Genomic DNA, 13,981 nt, shown 5'->3' on the forward strand with positions numbered 1-13,981 from the left:
ATTTCACTCATCCATCCGCCCATTCACTCACCCATCATCCACCCTTTCACTCATCCATCCACCCTTTTACCCATCCATTCACCCTTTTACCAAAACATCCACCATTCTACCTATACATCTGTTTATTTACCCCTTTCTCTCATGCATCCTTCCACTTACTCACCCATCCATCCTTTCTCTCATTATCCATCCATTCACCTTTTCACTCATCCATTCATTAATCCATACAGCCATTTACCCATCCATTCACTTACTTACTCCCCCATCTTTTCACATTAATTATGAGCTCAGCCTTTGTCTGCATAGTTACAGACTGAAGAGGCCTATCAAGAACTTCACCCTTGGGGAGGGTTCACTATGCCCCTGCATATAGGCAATCTGAAAACTTGGAAGTCATGAGTGATGCATGCTGTCCAGTGCTGGGACCTGAGGTGACTGTGACATGGTGTTGTTTCTAGGGCTTTAAGAGGGGTGAAAAAACTTGGGGGTCTCTCCAAGGGTGTGTCTGATGTAATTAAGGGCGTGGCTTAAAACAGGCTAGCTAAAAATCTGAGCTTAGCTTAGTGTGCTGCCCGACTGGTTTTCTGATACTACTGTTATTGTCACACCTACAACAAGCCAGGACTATTGGCTTTGTCAATTGTTGATAGTTGCGTAAAATAAAAAAGCTGCAACTATGACTTCGTTGTATATAATATTGAGACTGCTTCAGTTCTGAAAGGATGAGACTCTGAAAAACCCATAACCCCTCATTTTAAACTTCTTTTGCTGGCTTCTATACATGAAATGGATTCTGTACATTTCTTTCATTTCGTGAGGAGCAACATTTTTCTTTATGTACTGTTAAACCAGCATGCCCTGCCCTCCCCTAGACCAAGGCAGGAGGAGACCCACCACATGCTGTAACAGCCCGGACTGGCCCATTGTCATTGTGTATGTGACAATCATCAGCCACAGACAGAATGACAATGGGCGGGGTGGGGCTGCTCTTGTGCTCCTAGCAAGAGTGTGAGGCGGCCCCATCAGGGAGTTGACGCTTTTCAAAAATGCCCAAAATTACTGACAAAAGGTGTCCGTTGAAGGGATCATGACAGGTTGGTCATCCTACTGAAGGTCAGGCTGGCAGGCGCCAACTACAGCCTGGGCAGCCCAGCTGAAGGCAGCTAATGGGGGGGGGGGGGGGTCGGAGGCTGAAGCCCGTTTTGCCCAATGGGTGTTGAGCGCCTGGGATGGGTGGGTGAGTGAATGTAAGAATGAATCAATGGGTGGATGATTGAACGCATAAGGGTAAAGATGAGTGACAGACTGCAATAATTGTGAGCTTTCAGAAGGATACTTATAACTATACATTATTAATTAATGAAACCATATTATTGATTTAAAAAAAAAAAAAGCAGGACATAGTCATCCTTCCACATAATCAACTTAGATATTCACCCGTTTCCACAAAGTCATTATAGACATGAATACATTGTCTTCTCTCTCAGTGACTAAGGCAGCTAGACCCAGCACAAAACAATTATCAAAAGTGGATCCGACTCACTCCGCCCCCTCTCCGCAACGATACTTCCCAACTCCACCCATTCACCCCAGATTTTAGTGTTGGTGCCCTGGCCCACAAAGCTTGAATTCAATAAACATTGAATTTCAGGTCTCAAGTATGTCTTTAATCATTTGGGGGGGGGGGGGGGGGTGCAGGCTTGTTCGGTTTTGGCCCCAGTCACGATCGGGTCAATAATGCCATTTTGTGTGCAAATTCCAGTGGGTGCCAAACTTCAGTTGGTGTCCAAAAACGGAATTATAGTGGAGGTGCAAACCGCGGGTGTTTGCTCCCTTGATCTGCAGCGGGTAAAACCTGGTGCAAATTACATGAGCAAGTAGCACAGAAGTGCCTTTTGTGAACGTAAGAATGAGCAAATATCATGTGCATGTTATTCCGCATTCCAGGATGCCCAACACATTGTACACCCACTAATTTATAAACCCTTAGCAATCTCTTGTTAGTCGGTGTGTAACTTGCACATGGTTTTAGGGGTCCACCCCCGATCCTGCAGCTCTGGTGCTCTGGACACTCTTTCCAACACTTGGGTCTGACGAGCGCCTCCATCTCTTTACTTTGCCTGGCAGTGTGTTGCGGATGGGGGACAAGTCAGTTCCTTGGGTCATTTGACAGTTGCAGCAACTTCCTCCGCCTCCGGCGTGAGCATTGTTCTGCCCAAGTGTCCCTATCCTTCTGTGAGCCACGGTGAAAAATGAGATGTTTGTTTTCGCTTCACGTGCCTTTACCCATTGAATGGTTTTAAATCCCAAATGTATAGAGAGGTAAACTCTTCCCACCGCAAGTTTTACTTGTTTTTAAAGAAACATTGATTCAATTGAGGGTTTCAGGCGTGTTGTATTTCCGCTCGACCTATGTATTTTGTCCTTGCGTTTTTGTTACGGATACAGAACAACATGACGGTGAAACCTCATCTCACGCGTTAGGACAGAGAGGGGTTGAACAGGGGTTAACACTAAATGGCGCCTCCATAATAGGCGTTAATATATATCCACGTCAGAATCCCCATTTCCATCTACTGGTGAAGGATAAAAATGTGAGCCATCATCGCCGAGGTTCCATCCTGTGCCTGAAACTAATAAATGAGCCCTGTTAGTGGGTTTGACACCAAGTACGACCTTAAAGGCTCGGAGACTGTACAGAAACAGCAGTTAAATTGTGTTAAGTTAATAGTGTTGTAATGCCTCTCCGCTGTGCCTTATTCTATACATTCATTCCCTGGTTTTGCAGAATACTTCGCATACCGGCGTAGAATCATCAGTAGTGGGGGTATGGTTAATATATGTGTATATGTTTGGTGGTACGTTGATATGGGAAACAGTCGGAACATCACAGCCATAGCCACACGTGTTCGAACATCGCAAGCGTAACCACGCATGCCTTAACCACGCATATGCCTTGTTAAGGCAGTTCGCGGTCTAGCTGCTGCTGCTGGGCGGAAGCAGGTAGACCTCACCAGGAAGACAGCCAGAGGACCCGATGAGGTAAGTGCAGCTGGGCTGGGGGGGGGGGGGGAGTTTTCCGGGCTGGGGGGTTTGGGGTAGTTTTCAGGGATGGAGAGGGTCGGGGTAGTTTTTTAAATTAGCGGTTGGGGTTTAAGGCCTAAGGGCAGTTGAAGGGGTTAGGTCAGTTTAAGGGACAGCACGGAGGGTGGAAGGGGGTCGGGGTAGTGAATGTTAAGGGTTAGGGACAGCGCTGGGGTGGGAGAGGGTCGGGATATTTGGGCCTCAGGGCCGGGGGGGCAGGAAGGGGGTTTGTTGCTTAGGGCAGAGGGAGGGAGGGAGGGTCGGAGTAGTGGCGACCTTAGCCACGCATACCCCTTTACCATTCATGCCTTTACTACGAAACTGCATGGTAAAGGCACGCATGGTAAAGGAATGCGTGGTTAAGATGAATTCGTGGTTCGTGCTGCGTGGTAGAGGCACAAGTGTTTTAGCCATGCGTGCCTCTATCATACAACTGGTGATATAGTTGTTTGCATAGCTGCCAAGTTTCCTAGGCCCATGCATGATGTGTTGCTTTAGTCCAGGTTTCTTCTTTGAATTCTGGGACTTGTAGTACTTTTAAAAAAAAATGGAATAAACAAGACTACAAGTCCTAGAAATCAACCAAAAACCTGACTGGAGCAGCACATCAGGCATGGATGGACCTGAGAAACTATTTTTGGTTTAAGTAGTTGGAGAGCTTTATCAAATTAAGTATGTACCATTGGAAGAACTGGTATGTGTTCTGGCCATCTCTGGATCTGAGTATTGTGATAACTGAGTATACAGTATCTTGTTAGTTCCGCAGAAGCTCTTTAAATCCAATCAGCAGTGGGGTGTTTACTGGATGATGTTTCATTGTGTTACGGAGTATTTTATTGAATTCTTGATGCATACTTGTGTACAGTTCACAAGCAGTGGAGTTTGGTACGAGCGGGGGTGGTGGAGGGATAAACAAAAAATTTCACTTACCTCTGCACGGCTGCCGTCCATTCTCCGCTGCTCTACCCGTAAGCAGGAAGCACACAGGGTCCCCTAAGTCAATCACAGCGCTGCTGTCACCAGTATGACAGCAGCGCTGTGATTGGTCTGAGCGGCATGGTTCGGCGCTCAGACAGGGAGTTGGAGTCTGTGCATATTCTCCACGAAGGCTGTGCAATACAGCCGGGTGGAGAACATGCTACGTGCGCATGACTATTTGGCCGGCCGAAGACGGCCAGCCAGATCGTCAAGCGCACTTAAGTGTAGCAATCACTCCTCCCCTGCTGGCTGTGACGAAAGCCAAGCCACACCCTGGCCCAAAACTGGCTTCAGCACAGAAAAATAAAATGATAATACCATTGTGTTATCATTAAATTTTTCCCTGTTTGCACTGCTGAAAAGCAGTGGGGCGACGCCTCTCCGCCTTAGCGGAGGAGACACAGCTGTTCACAAGATAGCCATGGTACATTCTTAAGTGTTGGAGAGAACTGAAATGTATAATTCCATCTCTCTCAAGGATGGGTCTTACAAGGTGTGTATAAATATAAATTGTTTTTTTTGAAGGGAGAAGCTGTGACGGTGGCAACAGCGTTACACCCTGCTCCCCTGCATGAGCATCCTTACATCGGGGCAGCCTAGGGCCTCACCATGAAGACCTTCATTGAAGCTTAATCGGTAGGCCTGCGAGGTAATCGCTGTCCTATATCTGGCTTTGCTGGTTTCTGCCTGAAATACACCAAATAAAGGTGGAAGAAGGTCGAAATGGGTCAAAAGTTGGACTGTTTGGAAATACTTATGGGACTACTTCCCAGTATGGTTGGTTAAAACTCACAACTTGCTCGCAAGCAGAAATTACATATTTGGCTATAATGTTCACAGGATCATGGGTTTGGGTGCATTCCGCAACTTTAGTACTGTAGTCACTGGTTTGTCTGTGATGATTCCTGGTATCATACCCCATCTTGCTACTTTGACTGGAAACTTCTGGTTCCTTCTGCTGAGAGAGTACTTGATGTCTAGCGGCATAGGTCCTGTGAATCATGATACAAAGGACTACATCTTCTCCAAGAATGGCACTGGTCATTGTGGTTGGAGGAGCTGCGGAGTCGTTGTCGTATACAAGGAAAGCACAGTGTCATCCTAAAGCAGCCGAAGGGATTTGAGAAACTATCCCTCCGGCTCGGGGCAAACCTGGTTCCATTGTACTCGTTTGGAGAAAAAGAAACTGTCAAGCTGTTGAAACTGGCACATGCTATTTGACTAAGGTGATGCCCTTGCCAGGCAGAACCGACCACTCCCATCAGGAGTGGGTGTTTACACTCACTGTATAACCTGGGCTCACCCTTGGGTAGCTTGGCACTGAGCAATCGGGCTTATCACAGAGGCAATGTGTAAAGCATTGGTACAACACTCTCACACAATAAATGCACTGAGCAGCACAAAAGAGACTTCACACATGGTGTATGTAACTAAAGTTTGTATTCAGCACACACATTAATTAATACAACATGAACATCATGTATTTCTGGGCACAAATCACATGTGGAAATATCACTGGCAGTACTAAGCCCAACTGTGTTAAAATGAGATCAGTAATTTGCACACTTGGAAAAGATCCTACTTTACCCCCTAGCACCCACATGCGGTGCAAAACGTCAGAATTAGGCCCACCGTGGCAATTATTAGAATTCAATACCACACAGTTATAGGGTGCACCCCTGATCACAATGATATCAGAAATGTGTACACACAGATATTTACAACACTTTTAAACAGCACCGTGGACCAAGGCCACATGGGTATAACACATTGTCAAACGTAGTATTTGTTTGGCAAGGAATCAACGTGTAAAGTGACACCACCACATGGTGTAATTAATAACAGGCAGTCACTCCCACACTCAGCACTGATACGTGGTGCCATGGATATCAGGCAGGTACGTATGGAGCACACTCACCCACACACCACCTAAATGCGGTGCAACTGATATTCAGCAAATCAGTTGATCATGCACATGAAGACCCCATGGCCCAAGCCCTCCTACACCATTCAGCTAACCCAGACTACCCTATACCCCTGAACTCGAGATAAAGAAAACCTTCCCCCTAATTCTAGGCCGATCGCGACCGGAGTTGCACGTAGTCAGGGTCCCAGGGAAGAAGGTAGGGTAGGCAGCAGGGCTAATTAGGCGGCTGTCGACAAATGGAGGTTTGGCCATTACTTGGGAAGGTCACCCATGCTATGTGGAGCAAAAACGGGCTCAGGTGATAGTTGTTCAATCAAAGGATACCACACTGTGCCTTTTAACACCAGCCTAGTTCTGCGAAGCACCAGGGGTGGGGGAGGGGGTATTCACGCAGTCTCTTGTCCCACTGCCGATCGTGCTTTGAAGCATTCCTTAGCCCGGTAGTTACTAACACCACCCAGGCCCGATCTGGGCAGTACTACCTGGCAACATATGGTCATCAGGCTGGGTAATGAGAGGGCAGTTGGTCCCCCGCACTGGAGGGACAAAAGGAACAATCAATGAAAGGGGGATGAAGCATGGGAGCCTCTAGGAAGAAGGAGGCACCCCGTCGGACACAATTTGATCAGAGTAGCACCCAGGCAATCCGGCACGACTGAACACAAATCTGCTTCTCCGCACATCCCTGGAAATGAGGCACAAGATCTGGTGCGCATTGATACGAGTTGCACCAGACCGTTCCGGTCACACACAATGAAGAGTCGCAAACTTAGTACCTCCTTGGAAATTAGGCACAACGTCTGGTGCACGTTGAGCTGAGTCACACCAGAACGTTCCGGTCACACACACAGAAGAGCTGCAAATTCTGTACCTCCCTGGAAATGAGGCACAATGTCCGGTGAGACGGGTCGCACCAGACAATTCGGTCACCCACACAGATGCACGTTCAGCAGTGCCACACGAGGTAGAATGAGGCACTACTTTGGGTACGCACTCACCTTCGAGGGGCGGAACCTGTGAATCGGACACCGCACGCAATGATCATGCAGTTGGCGTGTCGCACGAGAGAGATGTGGCACGATTGATGAAGCGGGCCATGCGGGGTCACGCAAATGGTGAATCCGTTCACCACCAACAAGACGATTATGCATGTTGAGGCCCCACGATGCAGGGGCTTCACTCCTTAGATTTAGGCAGTACTGTTGGGGCTCCGCAGAGGGCAATCTGGTCTCTAGATACAAGTCTTAGTTCCACACTCATGCCGCGCTACCAGTTGGGATCCAGCAGACAATGTGGGCACTTAAGAGGGCACTGCTTTCCAGCTGTCACGGGTAAATGATGTGATGCCCCTGAGACCTCCACAAGAAAGCAGGGGGCAAGCCAACAGGCCCTTGGAGAGCACATTTCAGGGTGCCACACAGCAGCAGTTAGTCAGCCCAGGCCAGCCACTATTCAGGAAGGGTGCACAGTCCCTTCCAATTGCTGTAATCCTCCTTGTGCACAACAGATTCCTCGGGCAGTGTGTACCACGCAGTTCCAGGATCTCCGGTATCTCTACCCTGCTGAAGTACAGCACCAGTAGTTGTACTGTAGTGTGTATTTGAAGTTGAGGGATGGTTCAGAGGGTTTCCCTTTGAACCACAGATGTCTCCCCGAAATTTCAGTCCTGTGTATCATTGGGTCATGGAATGCAGATCTTAATCTTTATTGGGGCCATGATCTGGCTTCCCATAGACCAAGTGTCAAAACCTCTCCCTCCAATCTATCCAACCAGGCCCTCAGATGGCAGAGGTCTGTTGTTCCAGTTGCATGTCCTATGTTTATAGATGTCTCTGGGGAATGAACAGTTGTGCGCCCCCAGCCTCCAGTGTGGACTGGAGTCAAACTAAAAGGCACACAAAGTTTTAGAGTAGAGAAATGTCCACTTTCCAGAAGTGGCATTTCTAAGCTACTAATGACAAATCCCTCTTTACCACAGGAGAGGGTATGTCATTGTGAATCCAATGATAGGAAACATTATGAGGCTGCTCCACTGTAAGCCACTAATGCAGCTTGAAGTAATTTCAACCATTCCCCAATGTTAACCTGTTTGGAAGAGCAAACCCCATGGGTAGTGAAAACACATATGGGTATTCTTCATTACCTGAGCAGTGAACACACATGCATCTGCCCTGCCTTTCACCTACCACTTGCTTCACTGCTTAAGATTTACCCAGGGGTGTCCTAGTGGTAGTGAAAAGTCCCCTCCGGATTGGCCAGTGGTTTAGAAAGGCCAAGCTGGGCATTGGTGCAAGTACACACACAGGCCGGCAATGTCACATCATACATGCAAGTGTGCACACACAGGCCTGAAATGGCAGGCTTGAGACATACCTAAAACATCAAGTAAGCACCACTTCCTAATGTGAGTAGGAAGGGCGCATGCACATTCACACTCCATTTACAGTGGGAAAGTGCCTAGAGCCCTAAGGCCACAAGCAGAGAATCAGCAAAACCCCAGTGGTGGCCAATTGGAAGAGCAGATTTCCTAGGTAGGGAAAACACACATGGAGGTTCTTTTCTACCTGGACATGGAACAACCATGTGTATCTGCCCTGCCTTTCACCTACCACTTGTTCCGCCCCTCAGAGCTTACACTAGGGGTGGTCTTGTGGTAGTGAAAGGCCCACTCAGGGTTGGCTAATAAGTGAGAAATGCCAACCTGAGCCTAGGCGCAACCGCGCAACTCCAGGCCTGCAATGGCAGGCCTGATACATATTTGACAGGCTATTCCAGTGGATGGCACAATCAGTGCTGCGTCCCACTATTAGCCAGTTCAGTACCTGCGCTGGGTGTGTGGTGTATCTTTTTACAGGACTCTCCCAGGGACAACACCTAAAACAATTAAGTAAGTCCCACTTCCTAGCATGTGGAAAAAGGGCACTTGTGCTTTCTTACTGCATTACAGTGTGAAAGTACCCAGAGTCCTAAGAGCACGAAAAGAGAAACTGCAAAAAGCAGGAGGAAACAAATCAAAAGGTTTTAGGGAAATATTTTTAGAAGGGCCATGTCCAACACAAGCAGATTATCTTTGAAGAAAAATACTGGGGACGATGAGTACAGAAGAAATTTCAGAAGTATGTTGGTTTTGCTTCTTGCACCTTCCATGGCTGTAGCCTATTCTCGTCCAGTAGCTGGGGCTTGGTACTATAAACAAATCCTATCACCACTGTTGTTGGCGAAATCATCTGTTTTCAAAATTGTGTGACCAAGTGAAAAATGTAGGCATCTGTGCCACAGCACGTGCCTGAACTCCCTGATCAAGCCCTTCAACAAATAAAAGACTAAGTGTGGCGTCCCCGAGACCGAAGACTTCAAAGTGACTTAAACGACTGGCTGCAAACACCATTGCAGGACATTGAAGAAGGCTACCTTCTGGCGTGAGAGGTGGCGAGGCTGGACACGATGGGAGCGTCATACGCTGATGGCATATTGCGATCATTTGATGATCTTTGTGCAGACTATGATTTACCGGTGGGACAATTTCCGTTATACAGCACCCTAATGGCAGCTATACATACAATTTGGGGCCTTTGTGGGGTAGAGCCCAAATCCCTCCTGATCTGTTCCTTTGCGATGCCTCCAACGTCCGATGCTTGATTTCACGCCTCTATGTGGCTCTGCATGATGATGCATGCTCTCCGCTTGCGTTACTATGGGAAAGTTGGGAGGAAGATATAGGAACCCCCATCACAAATGGAGATTGGGCCTATATGTGGGAGGCGGCACCCAAAATCACCTGCAATGGTCACTTTAGACTGACCAATTTCTATGTCCTGCACTGAGCATACCTCACACCTTTGAAACTTAATGTATATTTCCCCCGACATCGCCTGACTGCCCATGCTGTCAATTCGCCTCAGGAGACATCCTCCATATGCTATGGAGATGCCCCACCTTAACCTTCTACTGGTCGGAGGCAGTACGCCTCTTGGCATAGGCCACTGATTGCACTCTGACTCCTTCCCCCCCGGTTTTGTATTTTGGGCATCTACCCCCGGCACGCTAAATACAAACTCACTAACCGCATTATTGATTTAGCTTTGGTGTTGGTAAAGCTAGGATCACCATGCTATGGAAAAATGCTGCGGGCCCGTGGGTTAAAAGCTGGCAGGCAGACGTTGTACGGTGGGCGACCTGGGAGGGTATATCGCTGCTCCGCGAAGCACACCAGGGCAAGCGCCCCCTTGAACAGGCGAGAGACTGTGTTGTAATTCTAGCAGATTTCAGAGCAGATGAGACCTCCAGTTAAATGTTCCCGTAGCTACTTCCCTCCTGTTAGTTGCATGGTGACCTGGTGCCTGTACCCCCGGCTGGACTTGAGGCTCTCCTGGCTTTTTACGAGGGGTCCTCATTGATCTTCATTCCTGCCACATTGGGCTCCTTGTGTCATACCTCCTTTTGTTGCTATCAGTTGATTCCTTTTCCTGTCACTGGGGGATGTGCTGGGGTGTGTAATGTTTGGGTTAGATAGATGTATGCACACTCGTTGTTCATTGCTTGGTATGTCTTTTCCTGTCACACGCCAAATCATTGCCCACCGGACCTTTAGTTGATCTATGTACGTTTCGACTTACAATTGTGACTTTTTTTTTATAATTCACGATTATTGATTTTTGGCACTTCTGACAGTAACTGTTTAAACGTCCTGCAATATACGTGCATTAATATATATGGCACATCTTTAAGTGTTGCTGTGCTTTGTTTTTTTATATCGATAAAACGTGGCTTTAAAAAAAAAAATAATTTGGCTGCAACCATTTTAATTGGCAGTTCATCCAGAAATTTGTCTCGTGATATGCATTCCACCTCCAGACTTACAGCAGACAGAGCATAATAGTTGTATTATCAGAAACAAATTTAGATAGTTTTGTAATTTTTATCATACAGGAATTGCTTTGTAAATGCTTTTGATACCAATGTGTTTACTTCCCATCGAGGAGGGATGTTATACTTTGGGACTTTTTAACCATTTGAAGAGGCTTTGTGGTAAAACAGCAGAAATTGCTGAGCCCTAGTAAGTGGAATTTAAAGGCTTTTTTCTAACATTGGGGGGGTGGGGGGGGGGTGGCGCTTACAGCTTGCATCCGTCTTCCATCCTCAGTTTTAGTGTTTAGGATTTTTGTGTGGTCACATAAACGTTGAAAACACAAGGAGATGATGGATGGAGCGCTGAAAATGTTCAGACACTCACCCCTAGTCACAGATCTGGGTGGAATCCATCATTGTTCTTTAGCTCACTTTGCCACCTCAGTTCAGATCCAGCTATGTGCAAATCAGTCTGACCCTGTGCCTCATGGGAACAGTCCAGCCCGAACTGCCAAGCCAAGTCTTCCCTGGATCGGAAACGAGCATCCTGGGACCAGTTTCGGGGTAACACCCTTCATCAGCCAGGCTAGCATGAATCCAGTGACAAAATTAGCAAGGGACCCACGTCTGGGCATATCCTGCCAACTTAGGGCGAGCAAAGCAAACGCGAGAAGATGATGGACAGAGCGCTGAAACTTTTCAGACACTCACCCCCCCGTCACAGATCTGGGTTGAATCCATCAGTGTTTTTTAGCTCACTTCGCCACCCCAGTTCAGACCCAGCCATATGCAAATCAGTCTTGACCCTGTGCCTCATGGGAACAGTCCAGCCCGTTGAGCCACTGTTCTGCGACACATAACTACAGGGCTTGTTTTTCGGCCATCTTCATCCATTGGTCTGTTCCGCTGTCATTCAAAATTTGTTTCCGCACACCGCAGCATACGAAATGGGTCAGCCTACTTGAGCCATTGTTTGCTTAGTCTGTGAGTGACTGCATTCTGCCCATGCACAATCTTGTCTCCCACTGAGAAAGGAGTCCCTTTCAGTGCCAGAGACGTGTGGGCCATTGTGGACTTTGAAAAATTATTTTGTTTTTACTAATTGAACCGTTTGTGATGAAACAGCAGCTCCCCAGACAAAGTTACTGGGCCGTCTCTGCCACATTCAGTGACGTACAGATGAGGCAGCCATCTTAAAACTTTATTACAAAACAATGTTTTGATGGTGGCCTGTGCGCACACAGAGAAACTTTAAAAAAAAGTTTTTGTAATAAAACTTTATAAAAAACATTAAAGAAAAACATTGTCACAGCCATGCATTTGGCAACCAACACCAGCTCTATTGGCTATGCCGTTGCTTGTTTAGTAAGTGCCCTGGCCGGCTATTTAGGAAAGGTGTAGACTGACACTGACATATGGACTGCCTGGTCCATGCAGCTGTAAAAAAAATGCAATGTTTCAAGGGCTTTGGTTACAGCCATGGTTTCACTAAGGTGACGTATAACAATTTTTGGATATTATAGATCCTGTGCAGAAAGGTTATAGCACCCTGTACGAACACAACTCTTATGCAGGATCATATGCACTATTGAACAGAAGATAACTGATATCTAGTGGAAACCGCAACATAGCTGTAGATAAGTTCTAAAAAAAAAACCTCTCAGCCTTTTGAGCTTTTAAATAAGGTGAGAATACGTGGTTTTGGAGGGTGGGTCCAAAGAAATGTGTGGAAACGATAAAAGTATGTATGTTCTCAGTTAACAAGTAGAAAGCTTCGGTTTTACAAAACAAATGTTAACTTGGATAAACTTTCAAGCTGACGAGGTTAACCTATTTGAGCAATTATGGTGCAAACATAAGTAACAAAATGTCCGGCCCTGCTCTTGACAAACACTGTAAGCATGAAAAAGGTTATATGTGTGTCTTGCTGAAACGTCCCTTTGATGGATGCAAGTGTCGATCTTCTAAGAGCGAAGGGGTGTTAATATTTTACCATTTAAGGTGTGCGCACTTCAGTCATCACCCTCTCGCTGCCTGGGTGCTCTTTTTTTTCTTGTGAAATTGCCGACCTTCCATCCGTCGGCACTTTTGTAAAATTGATTTGATGAATGAGGTTTTGGTTTTACATGTCCACAGCATCACCTAAGAGTTTTTTGTGGCTTCTTTGGTTCACTGCATGCAAGACTTTTTGCCTCTGCTTATTGTCTTTGATCTCTCAGAGACTTTGACCACAGGGCCCTTGTTGATCTTCTAAGCAGAGAACACCATCTGGGTCCTAGATGAGGAAGTTTGATTGTTTTTGAGATTGCTTGCATTGTCCACTGTCTCTCTGCCAGCATGAGCTTCAGACCACAGCACTCTGGAGTCCCCCATGGGCCTGGCTTGGCCTCATGCTCCGCTGTAGATGAAGCCACTGGGAGAGAATGTGATTATCCCATTTCCAATCCTTCGCGTTCCAGTCATCTGTTGTTGTGTTTGCCCATCTCTTGTCTCAAGGGCATGGGAATTCCTGATCCTATTCAGCTACTATTGAGTCTTGGACGAATGGACACTTTTTCAAGTTCAGCCCTTCGAAGAATGAATATATGATGGCTTGCTCTCCAAGAGACTGTCTCGCTCTAGATCTTTGGGAAAGTGCTATCCTGATTGCCAACGGTTCCTGGTGTCCTCTCTAAAGCCCATGTGGTTCTGTTTGGACTTGTGCTCACCTCTGTCTGTGCATGGCCCAACCTCTTACTGGTGGCTAAGACTACTTCTGTTCATTTTCCCATCTGACCCTAAATGCTTTTGATCAATTCAACGAGCCCCACCGTCCATAGAAGCGCAGAGGCACTTTAGTGTTGTTCCTCCATTTACCCCCATGTCAGTTGAAACGAGGATCACATGGAACACCTCTGTAAAGCCCCCTTCATTCACCCGGCCCCTCTCCAGTTAAGCGTTCTGGCCTCACACCGCCGTGCCCACTTGACAAGTAATTCGACAAAATTGTTAGGTAGGAGTGACTTGAGTTGGGTAACCTACACTGAAGGTCTACTTCTCCATGCTTAATCACTGCCCACCTAAAATGAAACTCTGAGTTCATCCCGTATTGTTCACAGCAACTTTTAAGGTGCAAAATGTAATCTCGTGTTTATTAAAGGTCTG

At 46.9% G+C, this 13,981-nt stretch overlaps 1 protein-coding gene across 1 annotated transcript in view; it reads left to right on the forward strand.

The window, feature by feature from the left end:
* The window catches only part of CCDC12 (coiled-coil domain containing 12), a 384,158-nt gene that overhangs the window by 136,384 nt on the left and 233,793 nt on the right, over positions 1 to 13,981 (forward strand). The gene's annotated exons all lie outside the window — the stretch shown is intronic.

Source organism: Triturus cristatus, chromosome 10 (genome assembly GCF_964204655.1).
Source record: "Triturus cristatus chromosome 10, aTriCri1.1, whole genome shotgun sequence".
Taxonomy (NCBI): domain Eukaryota; kingdom Metazoa; phylum Chordata; class Amphibia; order Caudata; family Salamandridae; genus Triturus; species Triturus cristatus.